A 15,226-nucleotide genomic window follows, 5' to 3' on the forward strand; every position below is an offset into this window, starting at 1 on the left:
ACAATGTTGGAATGTCTCTTATTAACTGCCCTGTGGCTGTCTCCTAAGCAGGACACATCCCATCCTAATTGTCCACACACACACACAAATCTCATTCTGTTCCCTCATTCTTAGGTACCACCCTCGATGCCTCATTATTTGGATTTCTCTTCTACCCAGTCATGGACCCAGGGCAAATTTGACCATATGTTGACTCTGTCACCTGACTTGATACTGTCTACCCTCATTCCTAGGTGCACACATTCAGAGTTCTCTATTGCACTCTGAATATGTACATCACCTATTTTACCTTTAGGTCATTTGTAAGTATGGCAGTAATACAAATTCAATTCACCTGAAATGAAATATTGTTTTTCACAAACCTGCTCTACTCTCAACCTTTGCTATCTCAGAGCATCATAGTTTAATCATAACTGATATGATCTCATTCTTTTCTTCCTTTCCTATTTATAAAAATACACAAGCTTCACTCTCAAAATATTTACAGAATTATCTATTGAAAAACTATTAAGTTCTAGAGAGCCACTGTATAGTATACTGCACACTATAGTTAAGGATACTATGGTGATAATTAACATTAATTATCAAATTGGTAGGATCTAGGATCTAGAATCATTTTGGAGAAAAGACTCGAGGCTTTTAGATTACATCAATTGAGTTGGGAACACCTGCCTCAACTATTGGTGACACTAGCCCGTAGGCTGGTGTCTGGGCTGAACAAAACCAAGAAAGCAGGTTGAGCACCAGTGTTCATCTCCTCCTCCATGACTATGAATTCAATGTGACCAGTTAGCTCAACCTTTTGCCACTCTATTCTCCCCACCATGCTGAACTGTCCCCCTAAACTGTGAGTTAAATTAAGTTAAGCCTCCCCTTCCTTCAAAGTTGTCATTTTCATAGCAGAAAGGAAGTAGCTAATGCAACGATATCATACACTTAAAACTGTTTAGATAGTTTTAAAACTGTTGCATGTTCAGTGCTGTTATTAACAAAAAAAATTAGAAAGCAAAATCCCAAAGCAAGACCAAAACCTTTTAAATAATACAAAGGAATATGTAAAAGTATTTTGAGTTGATAGATGTGTCTATTGCTTTACTTGAGGAGAGGATAGTATGATATATAAATATATCCAAAACCATCAATCATTTAATCCTATATAATCAACTATGCATCAATGACTATGTATGTGTGCATATGAGGTGGCAGTGATGGTGGTGGCAGTGAAATCTTAGTAGTTTTCTCTAGCGCTACCTTGCTCCAAGTCATCATCATTTTCACTTTGGGTGTTTTTGTTTCATCTCCTGTCTTCCTGGATGCTGATGTTAATCCAGAAGCTAGAAACATCTATTTAAAGAATAAAACAGACAATGGCTAATTGGTCACTGGCAGCAACTCCCAAAGTAACAAAAGACAGTCTTTTTTTGTGGTCATGATTCTAGAGGCCTCTCACATCTCATCTCTCACTGCTCCATCATTCCCTCTAACCTCGTTGACATACAACTGCAGACTGGCCAGCCATCTCTTGATCCTCTTAGCTGAAGTTAGAATCATCTCTAAGACTGTGTCCTATCTCCTGGGAAGCTCTGGAAGTAGGAAAGCCCTTCAGTGCAGTGGGCAGATTGAAAAGTGTTAATGGACCTTATTTTGACTCCTTCCCACAGAAGCCACTCTTTACTACAGGCACTTGGGAGGAAGAGTGGCAGTCAAGAAGGATCTCAGTGATAAGTGGGGCACTCAGATGAGTGTTACCAGCTGCCAATACCCTGTTCTCTGCACAGATTAATATCTCAGTTCTCAAGGGGATCTAGGTCATTCAGTTTGGCACTCAACCCAGCAGACATGATCTCTGAGATTGCATCCTGTCAGTGCACATGCCTGATGCTAAATCAAAAGAAAAAAGGAAAGATAAGGAGACAGCTCAGTGGCTGGAGGTTTTGGTATGCAAAAGTGAGGACCTGAGGTTGGACACCAGTGCCCAACTAAAAAGATGAATTCATAAGTGTAAATCAGTAATCACAGTGGGTTTTTTGTTTGTGGAGAACATGTCTTGCCCTTTTCTTTTTTAAAGTATTTTTTATAATTTTTTTAATTTTCGTACATAAATCTCTCTTTATATCATTTGCCCTATACTCTCTCTTCAAGTCTTCCCATGCTCCCCTATACCCTCGCAACTTCATGACCTCTTCTTTAGTTATTAATATTATGATATATAATATATGTGTATAAATAATTATTACATAATTATATTATGTGTGATATAATGTATATTATATAATATATGTCTATGTATAAAAATACATACACACATATGTAAATTCAACCTCTGTGTTCATTTCATGTTGCTCATATGTATATGTGTTTCTGGCCAGTCACTTGGGGTTGTCTAACCTATCAAGTGGCTTGGAGAAGCCTGGTTCTCCCTCTCTTAGCTTTCCATCTAGGGCAAGGCCTTGTGGCCTCTCTCTTCCACACTGGCATGTCAACTGGTGTGGTCACTTTTCAGATCTTGTTTAGACAGCTATATTACTAAGATTTCCCTGTCATATACAGAAGGTACATATATAGATGATGCTATCTCAAAACAGATGCTCTGGTCCTCTGGCTCTTTATGTCTTTCTGCCACCTCTTCCACAGTGTCCCCAGAACCTTAGGGATAGGGGTTGCATTGTAGATTCAGGAATTTGGGCTGTCACCTAATTCTTAATATGTTCTCTGTAATTTGGCCAGTTGTAGATTTTGATTATGGTCATTGTAAGCTGCAAAAATTAGCTTCTTTGTTGAGATATGAGAGCTACACGTATCTGTGTATATAAGGATAAGTATTTAGACTGTAGTTGAGAATTATACTTGTTTAGGTATGTTGCAACAGTGGGTTTTCTTCTCAGATCCCTGACCTCAGTCACAGGCAATTGGCTAGGTTTATAGTATTAGGTGTCGTTCCCCTTCACTGAGAGAGTCTTACCTCCTACTGGGTGGCTATTAGTTACCTGTGAGATATAAGTGTCACTTGGGTGTATCTTGGTGCTCCTTGTATTGCATAGGCTTTTGAGCTTTTTTTTTTTTTCTTTTGATAGGTTTTTCTCCCTTGGCAGCTTGCCTAACAATTTTGGATATAATGAGAGCAGTTCCCAGAGTGATGGCTCCTAGGTCAGGTCTAGCTTTACTCTTCCAAGTCCTGTGTCTGAGGTGTGTATTATCTTCAGCTATCCCAGCATTCTTATGGTGAAGCAATACCCCAGAAGCTCATGGGCCAGTTAACCTGATACACACAGTTGCAAAAAGAAAGAGACCTATCTCAAACAGGGTGGAGGGAGGGTAAGGACCAACATCTGAGATCTGAGGTTGTCCTCTTCTGCACACTCATTATGGCTTCTATGCATGTGTGAGTGCATGTGTGCACATGCACACACACACACACACACACACACACACACACACACATACACTGCCGATGATTAATAAAAAGAAATGTGTTGCTTTCTAGTTTATAATGCCCCTTTAGTGAGTACTAAATTCTTCAGGATAATTATTAGTTTTAGTTTGGGATTGCCACTTCATACTTGAGCATTTGAACTGATGAATGTAGAGAGAGGGGACCTTTACACTGTAGCAGAATCCTGGTTTTTTATTTCTAGATACTGCTGTCTATGATGTGACTGCAATTTCTAGACCCCCTTGCTTTTACTCCACATCTGAAAGTTGTAGGTTGACATGAATTGATTTCTGAGAAGGCTTGGGGTTTAAATGCATTTCATCAGAACCACAGAAAGGATCTGGCTTCCCAGTGTGAGGAAAAATTATAAAATTCACAAAGCCTTCTAAAATGCTAACTCTTTTATTATGGTTGTTTGATGACCTTCATGTGAAGATCAATTACTTAGCGAGAGAAATCAATTCTTGGACGGGGACTGGCAGATAATTTCTGAATGTACTTGCTGTATAGTGCTATGTGTGTTTGCTTCCCATAAAATGTGAAGTACAATGTGAGGAAAGCCCAGAGAGTATGGAGTTTTAGTGCTAAGTGAAGTATGTTGATTAATTTGCATGGAATGACAGGATTGTCCTGTGTGAATAGCAAGGCAATTACAGATTCCCAGGCTATCTCTCATACTAGCCTTTTTAGTGCATAGAAAAATAATCACAACGATGAGTGACAAGTTTGATAAATGTGAAACTGAGATTCAATACAAAAGGAAATCAAAGAGACTGGGGAAATACCTCTGTCAGTAAACTACTTGCCTGGTGGCATAACGACCTGGGTTCAGTTCTTAGAGTTCATTGGAAAAAAATGAGGCATGGTGTTGTCTACTTGTCATCTAAGTACTGGGGAGATAGAGACTGGGGCCTTGGGGCTCACGATCCAACCAGTCTAGCCTAATTAATGAGCTACAGGCCAAGAAAAAAGCCGGTCTCATAAAACCATGGTGGATAGCCCTGCGGAAGCTTGCCAGAGATTTTCATTTGCTTCCTCATGCACACACATGCATATTTAATGCTCTCTCCCTCTGTCTGTCTGTCTGTCTGTCTCTCTACTCACATACATACACAAAGAGAAATAAAAAATATAGCTTTGAATATTGATATTTAAAACTGACTTCAACAAAAGACAAAATAAACCTCCCTGAAAGTCATTTCCATTTGTCCGACTGAAATGATCAAATTATTCTTTAGATGAGATACATGGAGAGCCTCATCCTCAGACATGCTATGTAGACATCAATTTGGCAACACCTTCTAGACTTACAAAGATGAATCCTCTGGCCCAGACACATCAGTTCTACAAATTTATCTCAGAATTACCCTTCAAGTGCGCAGATCGTGGAATTAATTAGTGGATAATCTTATGTGTGATAACCAAATATTTGAGGAAAACCCAACATGTTTTGGGAGAAGAGTAGAATCGGAAGTGATATAAGGCAGGCCAGAGGAGCAACCTGAGTACAAAAGGAAGATGTTCAGATGATTAATTGGTGAAAAGACTAAGAAGCAAAACATCTATATTGCATAATATTATGGTGATTAAAATAAGAAAAACATTGAGGTTTAATCATAAGACAGTCCTAAAGAACAGTGTGTGGAGGGGCACAGAATGGCTGGGGAAGGAAATTCCTCCTGGAAGTAGCTTCATCTGTTATTATGCTCATTCCTGAAAAGGTACCAGTTTCAAACCAATAAAGTTTTTTAAAATGCCTCTGCAGCTAGCTGGAGAGATGGCTCAATAGTTAATAGCACTTGCTACTCTTCCAAAAGATTTCAGTTTGGTTCCCAGCACCTATATCATAGAGCTCCCTACAGTCTATAACTCTGGAGTCATAGGATCTGACACCCTTTCCTGGCCTCTGTAAGTACTGGCAGGAACATGCATAACACACACACACACACACACACACACACACACACACACACTCATATTTAAAAAACTCCTTGTCGGTACTTTACATGATATAGATGTAGAAAAGAATTGCCTGAATAGAACTTGCCCAAGAATTGAGGTCAATAATTAACAAGTGGAACTTCATAAAACTACTCAGCTTCTGCACAACCAAAGTAACAATCATCCAAGGGGTGGGGGGACACCTATAGATGAAAGATGACCTTTGCCAGCTGTACAACTGACAAGAATGACTATCCAGAAAATATAAAGAATTCAAAAAAAAAAAATAAATAAATGATCAATTCAAAATATGTGTGTAGGAGCTAAAGGAAATTCTCAAAAAAAGAAAAAAATAGCTAAAAAATATCTCAAAAAATGTTCATCATTTCTAGCAGTTAGAGAAATGCAAATCAAACAACTTTGAGATGTCATTTTACCCCTGTCAAAATGGCAAAGATCAACCAAACAATGGAAAATAAATGGTGAAGGGGAAAGGAAACATATATTTTCTGCTGATGGAATTACAACCTGGTGCAGCAATTTTAGACACTGGTGTGAATTCTCAAAAAACTAAAAATAAGTCTACCATATTGCCCAGCTACACAAGTCCTTAGCATATGCCTCAAAGACTAGATGGCTTACTCCACAGAAACTTACTCGGTCGTGTTCATTGCTACTCTATTCATAATATCTAGGAAATACAAATGATCTAAATGTACTTGGACCAAGGAATTAATAAGAAAAATGTGGTACACATACACTAGCGAATACTATTCAGCTGCAAAGAAAAATAAAGTCATGAAATTTGTAGTTAAGCTGGATAATGGTTGTGTACACTTAATCTGAGCACTTAGGAGATAGAGGCAGGCAGATCTCTGAATTTGAGCCCAACCAGCCTGGCCTATAGAGTGAGTTCCAGAGAATCCTATCTCCAAAACAATCTACTTTTTAAAAAAAAAAGACAAAGAAATTTGTAGGAAAATGTGTGGAACTAGAAAAGACCATATTGAGTGAGGTAAGTCAGACCAATAAATACAAGCATTATATGTTCTCTCTCATCTGGTACTCCTAGCACTGAATCTTAGCTCTGAGTACATATCATTCAGTAACTATAGATATAGAAAAGTAAAAACAAACCATTCCTTGGGGCAGGGGAGCAATAGAGAGTTAGATACAAATGAGCCAGTGAAGGATATGGGAAAATTAGCAGGGGGTTTAATTAGGGAGAGGAAGGTAATAAACACAGGAAAGAGAGGGCAAAATAATAGTAAGAACATTTAAAAGCATCATAACCATGATTGGCACCTGAAAGCTATCCAACCATACAAACAGCTTTCCAGCTAGTGAAGTTATGGATCTTAGAGGACCTCCTACAACCGCACTTTGATAAACTAACACAAGCCCTAAGGACATTGTAAATTTTTTTTATACTCCTGGATAAGTATATTCCTCAAACCTAATTGGGGAAACTTCTCTTTGCAACAGACTATTATAGAAAACCATAGCCAGTCAAAATTCAGAGCCCAGTCTGAATTGGAGCCCAGTCCCAATGCATACACCTACAATTCAACTTCCATACCTAAGGGTCAAGGAACATTGTCAAAGATGGGACAGAAAAACTAGAAGAGTCAGAGGAGCATGGAGCTTGGTGTGATATTGTATCTCCTTGGAATTGCAGAAGACAAACCCTATATAAAGGATTACCAACATGACTTCCTAAACATGAACTGACAAGGGTAAAAACAATTTTAGACATGGTAGCATTAATGAAGGAAAGCTCATGAAGCTTTAACTCTATGCATACACACACACACACACACACACACACACACACACACACACACACACACACCAAACTACAGGCAACTAAGGGATGCTAAGAGTGGGGAAAAAATCTTCCTGAGGGAAGAGTACATCAATTTGTTTACACAACACCAAATGGTCAGCCCTGAAAACATGCACACAAGTAACATGATAGTGATTGATATTGTTGTATTTAGGTATTTAGGAATATATATTTATATATAGATGGATATGCATGTGTGTGTATGTAACAAAAATTAATGAAAAAAGCAGCCATCAATTTGTAAGAGACGAAAAAGAAGGGGAAATGATTTTTGATTATCTCAAAAATTTTAAAAAAATGCCTTGGCAGGTGGTAAGTCCAGAGTAAGTGAAGCCAGGGGGTTACAAGGAATGGGTGTGCCTTTGGCTCCATGAGCCTGAGTGGTCTGGTCAGGGTTCTAGAGTAATGGGAATAGTGGGACAAGTGATTCTTGAGGAAAGAAAAAGAGGAAGCCATTTCCATCTAGCCAGCTTGGTCAGAAAAGCCAGGGGCTTCTAGTGGTAGGCTCTTTAAATATTGGTGTTTATTTGCATAAACAAAACCTTGGAACTTCTCTGCCTAATAGTGAGACAACTTGGGTCTCAACAAGAAGACTAGATCTAAGTATAAGAGTCAGTTTCATGATTTTAATTGAATCTTATAATCTCATGGTCTTTAATCACGGCTACGTAGTGTATTTAACAAGGCCACTTAGAAGATAGGCATCTGTGATTGAGAGAGGGGTGAGTCTCACTCTTAACCCATCTAACTGAAGTGAGATATGAGCTCTGACAAGTCTAAAAAAACTTCTCAACACCAAAACATCAGAATTAAAACCCAACTCTTCACTTTCACTTTGTTTTGAAATTTATTTTGCAACTTGTCAAGTTGTTACTTTTTTGTATGTATGCATAGGTTTGTGTGTATGTGTGTGTGTGTTCAGGTGTGCATTTGTGGGTATAGGTATTTGTGAACATGTGTATAATACATTCCGACATACCAGACAAAGCTTAACACTGCAACAATATCTCAAAAACCTTGCTTATTCACACAATATTTGAAGGCTACAACATGCCATTTCCTATCTGTAATGTTATTTCTTCCCTTGAAAGCAGTTTGATCTGAGAAAGTTATCTCAGTCAGTGAAGCATTCACCTTGCAAGCACCAGAACTTTCAAGCCCCAGGACTCCCAAGACATAAAAGGTGAATATGGTCATGTGTTCTTGTAATCTCTGTGCTACAGCTCCTCATTCTTAGAAGTATTTGGGGGGTAATCAGGTCCTAAAACCATGAGTTACAGAAAGTATTCAATTACTTTGACAATAGCCATCTTGTCACATATGTTTCAGTTTACCAAAGAACTGATAGATGCCATTTTGGTTGAAATTAGCTACTAAATAAATTATAATCATTTTTTGCCGAAGCTGCTGCTTTGAATGTTATTACCATTGGATTCCAAAACTCAAAATGCAACAAGACTATTTCATGCTGCAATCAGATTGGAAAGTAAGAGACTTTGGTTTGAACAAATGACACAGCAGATATGAGAGATGATATCTCCTGAACCATGAACATGGAACCTTTGTAATGAAAGCATTGCCCAATTAACAGGAAGAATAAAGTTTTGTTGAAATGAACTTGAGAGAAGCTGTTAAAAGAGGCAGGGCCCCAAACACAAAACGATGGCATGCTCTGTACAGAGTCTCACCCTGTGGCATGGAAGCAGACTAGTCTATACCTTCCCTGGTTTCAGCAATGTAGCCAATGACATGCATCTTTCATACTATGGAAAAAGCTCCAGATTCCACATTTTCAAATCAGATTTAAAAGCAAGAGTTCTTTTTAAAAATAATATTTTTTATTCTTTGAAAATTTCCTACATGTGTACAAACTATCTTGATCATCCATTCCACACTCCTCCTTCCTATTCCTCCTGCCCCACAACAAATCTCCCTCTCTACTTCATGTCCTGACTATATGTACACATACACAACTGGTCTTTCCTATGTGCAACAGCGATGGCATGCAGGAAGAGAGCATTTTACGGCACTCTTCCATTCCTCCAACTCTTACATCTTCTGGCCTCCCTTTCGTGATGTCCCTGAGCAGTGAGGAGATGGGATTGACAAAACTTGTCCCATCCCTGGCTGAACACTCACTGTGGTGTTGTTCTATATTATTTATGGTGGTGGTTAACTTGTCTCCTCTTAATAAAACCTAGGAAACAACTCACTAGTACATAAGTAAGTAAGTACATAGATTCTACATGGAAGTGGCCCATCCTGAGCATTAAGGTGACCACTGTCACTGTGGGTGATAGGAGAGTTACAAAGAGATTCTCTGCTTAAGATCTGCTGGAACTGTTTCACTTGGGCCCGGGCAGATGGCTTAGTAGTTAAAGTGTTGCAGCCCAGGTGTGAGGGCTGGTGTTGGGATCCCCAGAATCCACATAAAGCAGACAAAGTAGAAAGGGAACACAATCCCAGTGCTTCCATGATAAGATGAAGGAAGAGACAGGAGACACCTTGGAATCTCACAGGCCAGCTAGCCTGGCATCTGCAGAAGTAGACAAGAGACCCTGTCTCAAACACTATGGAAACAAAAACCAATACCTAATGATGGCTTCCAACCTCCACACACACATATCTTACTATATGTGTACCCACACACTGTTTCACCCAGGCACCTCCACATACACACAGAGATTAAAAAACAAAACACTTCATCAAGCAATGCTTTAGCTTTACCTTCTTCTGAATTTACAAATGTACAACCCCTTTTATTTAAACCAACTGGGCAAGATGTCTGTTACTGCAGATAAAACTAAGCAAAAAGGCACCTTCCCTGAGAATTAATAGTAAGATATTCAGTAGCAGAATGGGAAATCAACTATGTCCAAAGGAGTTAGAGTATTAAGAGAAACAATAGCAGAAGTCAGAATCAAATATGCGTTGAGGAAGATACATGCTGCTGTCTGGAATTCCTTACTCTTGATGGCTTACATGCATTTGAGAAACCTGGCATGTAAAAGACAAAAGCACAGAAACTGTACCCTTGAGGGAACAGGTTACTGTTGAGGTGAAGACAAGGATACAGCAGTGCACACAGAGTAAGAGACATGGGTCGAGATGAAAGACGACACCTTGACAGCAAAGTACCCAGACCCAGAAGTTGTCTTGGAGTCTCAGCTGAGAGAGGAACATGACATACATTTTTTATTTGCCTTAAAGGCAACTTCAAACTCTTAAAGGGTGCAATAAAGAGTGAAGAAAACCATTGTTTCTCCACATTAAGGAAGCATTACCTTCTAAACTGGAAACTACAGAGGCTCTCATCTCACCCATTGCAAAGAGTCTGGCTGAATCAAAAGTGATCACAATGCCCACCATGGAGAAATAAGGAAGCCATATATCATGACAATTCAGAGACTATCTAAATTGAAATTGTGATTTAAGAAGTGGCCAGCAGTGACTATGAGAACTGAATCAACAGGAAGGAAATAAATGTTGACATAATTGCATGAGACATAGACTCATAAATTCGGATTTTAGCAAAAACAATTCCATAAATGAGGCAAATGTACAAATTACTGTCCAGAAGTATGCAGTTTAGAATAACTGAGATTTTCAAGATGACATAAAGGAAAAGAGCAAAGTAAACCCAGCACTTTCCCTTTTACCCACATCTTTCAGTCATATTGGTAGCTATGCACATGTGTGCCTAAGGATCTATCTTGAGATGAAGATAAACTTGGAAAAGACAACTCCATGATAATGAAATTGAAAAAGATAATTTCATAGATGGTTTCTTGTTATAGTGTACAATATCCAAAGATGCCTCTGATGATAAATGTTTAGCTCAAATGAACAGACTTAACTACTATGTATTTATGAAAACTGTGTTTCTGAATAATTTTAGATGTGAAATTGGCAAGATATTGGAAACATTAATATATATGGAGTGTTAATAAAGTTTGTGCTTATGCATATGCTATATGTGTATGTACCTTGTGGAGATGTTATTTGGGGGAGATTTATTCTCTCTCTCTCTCTCTCTCTCTCTCTCTCTCTCTCTCTCTCTCTCTCTGTGTGTGTGTGTGTGTGTGTGTGTGTGTGTGTGTGTGTGTTCCTTACCTTCCATCTTGCTTGTGGCAGGATTTCTTGTTGTTTGATGCTGTGTACCCCAGGCTAGCTGGCTCATGAGCTTCTGGAGATTCTCCTCTCTCTGTGTCCCATCTTGGCTCTAGGAATCCTGAGATTCCACGTATGGGTTGTTGCATATCCTTTACATGGGTGCTGGAGGTGCAAACTCATGTTTTCATGCTTGTGAGAAAGGCACTTTTCCCACTGAGATGCTTCCTTAGCCTAAGGGCATTTTTTTAGTTTATGGTGGTTACATATTAGAGGAATTTGGTGGTTTTTTAGATTAAAAATGAATTATTAAATTGAAAATATGAAATAAACTTTGAATGAGATATTTTAGGAAATAATTGTATTGAAGATTGAGAATAATTAATTATACCTAGGATAATATATTTATTTTGTGATGAAATAAGGAGTGTTTTCATAAATAACAAAGGTCAAGATTTTAAACTTTTTATCACATACAACTGTCTATAGTTTCAAAAAAAAATTGAACTCATGTGATCAATAACTACTGAACTCCAAATCATAAGGAGTGTAGTTGCTTGAAACAATATCTCAGTTCATGCCCTTTTCCATATATATTGCCATTGTGTGTACTGCATATTTCAGAGGAAGACAATACTATTCTGATTTTTTTCTTTTTGCTATCAGTAAGAAATTTACTTATTTAAAAAAAAAAAAACCCAAATGCTGGCATTGTCCAGAAAATTTCAACAGGTTTATTTATAATTTTTATAAAGTTTAACTGTTGAAATGTGTTCACTGAAACATTTTGCTTGCATTGATGCTTTACATCTTGCATTTCTCTTAAAAATTCACACACAAATGAAAATGGAAAAACTGCCAATACCTGATTCCTTATTTTTCCACACGCAATCATATACTTAGGTACCTTTTGACCCCATGGAAAAAATATCTAACATTCAGAACTACAGATAACAGGAAGAAGAGGAAAAAAAATTTTGAGAATGAAATGTTTCCCCTCATAGTGTACGCTTAAGCACATTCTCCACCTATGCGGCATGCTAGCTGGATATCTTTTGGCATAATTGTTACCCGTTTGGCATGGATAGCACACAGGTTGGTATGTTCAAAAAGGTCAATCAGATAGGCCTCACTCTCCTCCTGCAAAGCATCAATAGCTGTACTCTGGAAGCACAGATCTGTTTTGAAGTCCTGAGCAATTTCTCACACCAGATGCTGGAAGAGGAGCTTGCTATTCTGCTAAGAGATTGCAAGAGATTCTGCTAAGATATATAACTATGTGATTATATAGCAGAGATGGACCAAAGTAGGTTCTCATTTACCAGGAAGCACAAATTACAGACTATAAAGTATACACAAGTGAGTAAAACAAGAATTTTAGGCAAAATTATCATGCAAATTAGCCTAATGAGCTCCTGTTCTGACTTCTGACTTCCTGACTTCCTCTGACTTCTGACTTCCTTCTGACTTCCTCATTCCTTTGACTTCTGACTTCTGACTTCCTGACTTCTGACTTCCTGTTCTGACTTCTGACTTCCTCCATTCTTCCATTCTGACTTCTGTTCTGACTTCTGACTTCCTTTGACTTCTGACTTCTGACTTCTCCTGTTCTGACTTCCTGTTCTGACTTCTGACTTCCTCGTTCCTTTAACTTCTGACTTCCTGTTCTGACTTCTGATTTCTGACTTCATTCCATTCCATTCCTGTTCTGACTTCTGACTTCCTGTCCTGACTTCTGACTTACAACTTCCTCCTGTTCTGACTTCCTGTTCTGACTTCTGACTTCCTCCATTGACTTCCTTTATTCCTGCTTAATCCTTGTTCATAATCTAAACAGTGAGATATCAGACAGGAAGAGGCATGGAAAATCAGCCAGACTTGCCCCAAGAGAAAAGAGCTCACTGAGAACTGCACGCAAGTCTCCAATCTCGTCTAGAAACAGCCGAGAGAACAGGTTCATATCAGAACTGGAAGAGGGAACATGCTACAAGGTCCTGGAGCATCATGGGAAACGCACACAAAAGCAAGGAAAATTTGGAAACATGACAAAGGTATTTCAGGATGATCTAAGAGTCAATTGAAAAAGGCTGAGCAAACCAGAAAAAATTGAGAAATAAAATAAAAGTCATAGTGTATTATTATTGCCAGACCACAAATTAGCTCTCCCTGAATCCACCCTACCGTGGATGAATAATTGAATGACAAACAGTGGGCGAAGAAGCAGCTCTCCCTACAACAGAAGCATGGAGAACAGGCAAAGTAGGAAACAACACTGACAGCACCACAGTCATACTTTTTCACACAAGACTCACTCGTAAATGCACTCATTAGTGCACATAAATTTGAGGAAAGATGAGACATTGGTTAATGTTAAAGCATCTCTCCAGGGATGTTTATTACTTACAAGGGAAAAATTAGTCATTTTATTATTAAGGAAACCCACAGACCTCTAAACTAATTTAAAAATTAAACAGCTCATGTTTGTATTCCCAGCTCTGGGGAGGTGAGGCAGATGGCTTTGAGAGGCTTTCTGGATGGCCACTTTAGTAGAATTGGTGAGCTTCAGGCCACAACAGAGACTCTGTTTCAAAAATTTGGGAGAAGTCTAGCGAGAAGACATAACAGATAAATGAGCTTGGTGCCTAAACTAATCTGTGGTAGAAGGAAAGAACCAAGTCCCACAAGTTGTCTTGTGATTTCATGCATTCTGACATGTATGCGAAATACACACACACCCCTATCACATAAGACAATAAATACATAAAATATAACAAAAATAATTAAAGAAAAATCAAGGTGGAGAGAACCACGATGGCGCTGGCGGCCGCTGGTGGCCTGAGCATCATACCTAAATGTCTCTGCAGTGGTTGTGGAGGCTGTATCCTTGACCAAGGGCTCCATCTCTCCCTAAAGTGAGTGCTCCAGCAGAGGGAGGACCACTCTGAGGAGAGGGGGCTCTGAGGAATGGTGAGAGAACAGTCCTCGTGCCCAGCAGGCACCGAAACTGGAATCACTAAGAAACAGATCCTGGTCTGTCTTTGTTTCTCCTCCCTGGGCTGGGGCGGGGGGGGGGGGGGGGGGGGGCAAAGACAACACTGCCCCTCCCCACTGAGTACCTGGGCACCAATGGGAAGTAGTAAGTAGATGGTGGGGTGATGAGAGAGAGAGAAGTGAACTAACAGGTGGTGAAGAAGGGAGCGGTTTGTGCACTGTGAAGTGAAGTCGAACAGGAGATGTGAAGGCAGTCGCTGCTGTTCCTACTCCTTGGGAAAAGGGGAATTATGCTGTCCATCAATAGAGTCAGTAACAAATGCAAGTGCTGTGGGCCTATACCTTCTTCCTTTAAGAAAAACAACCACTGTATGAGTTGCTCTGATTCCCAGAGCCACATCCTAGCCCAGGAGGAAGAGCAGCAGTGCCTGCAGAATGGAGTCCCACAACAGACTGGACATGTCTTGCTGTGTTTATTTCTCATCATTGGCCTAGCTGCTAACCTCTCTAGTTGGTTGTGGTAGCGGTTCAACCATGAGACTGGGTGACATGGTATTGAATTACAGTTTCACTGTGCTGCATCTATCTTTGGCCAGAGATATATTTCCTTTGGAAGCTTTGGATTGGACAAACACTTACCCCGAGGCCCCACCCACTGCCACACAGAGTGAGCAGGAAGAAGACATCCAGAGATGCTACCTAGCACTTGGCCTGCCCACAGCACAAGCCACTATGATGTACAGGTATGGGGTGGAGAGATGGGAGAGAAAGAAAAGCAGAACAGCTTTAAGGTGGAGGGGAACAGAGCCTGATGTGAGTAGCCTGCAAAGCCACCTGAGGTCACAGTGAAGTCTCGATCTATGCTGCCATTAAGGACCAGATTTGGGTCCGTGGCCCTCCAGCAG

At 39.5% G+C, this 15,226-nt stretch overlaps 1 protein-coding gene across 3 annotated transcripts in view; it reads left to right on the forward strand.

Annotated features, from left to right (window-relative positions):
- The window catches only part of LOC114701108 (contactin-associated protein like 5-1-like), a 902,756-nt gene that overhangs the window by 341,753 nt on the left and 545,777 nt on the right, over window positions 1-15,226 (forward strand). The window lies entirely within an intron of this gene.

Source organism: Peromyscus leucopus, chromosome 15 (assembly GCF_004664715.2).
Source record: "Peromyscus leucopus breed LL Stock chromosome 15, UCI_PerLeu_2.1, whole genome shotgun sequence".
Classification (NCBI taxonomy): domain Eukaryota; kingdom Metazoa; phylum Chordata; class Mammalia; order Rodentia; family Cricetidae; genus Peromyscus; species Peromyscus leucopus.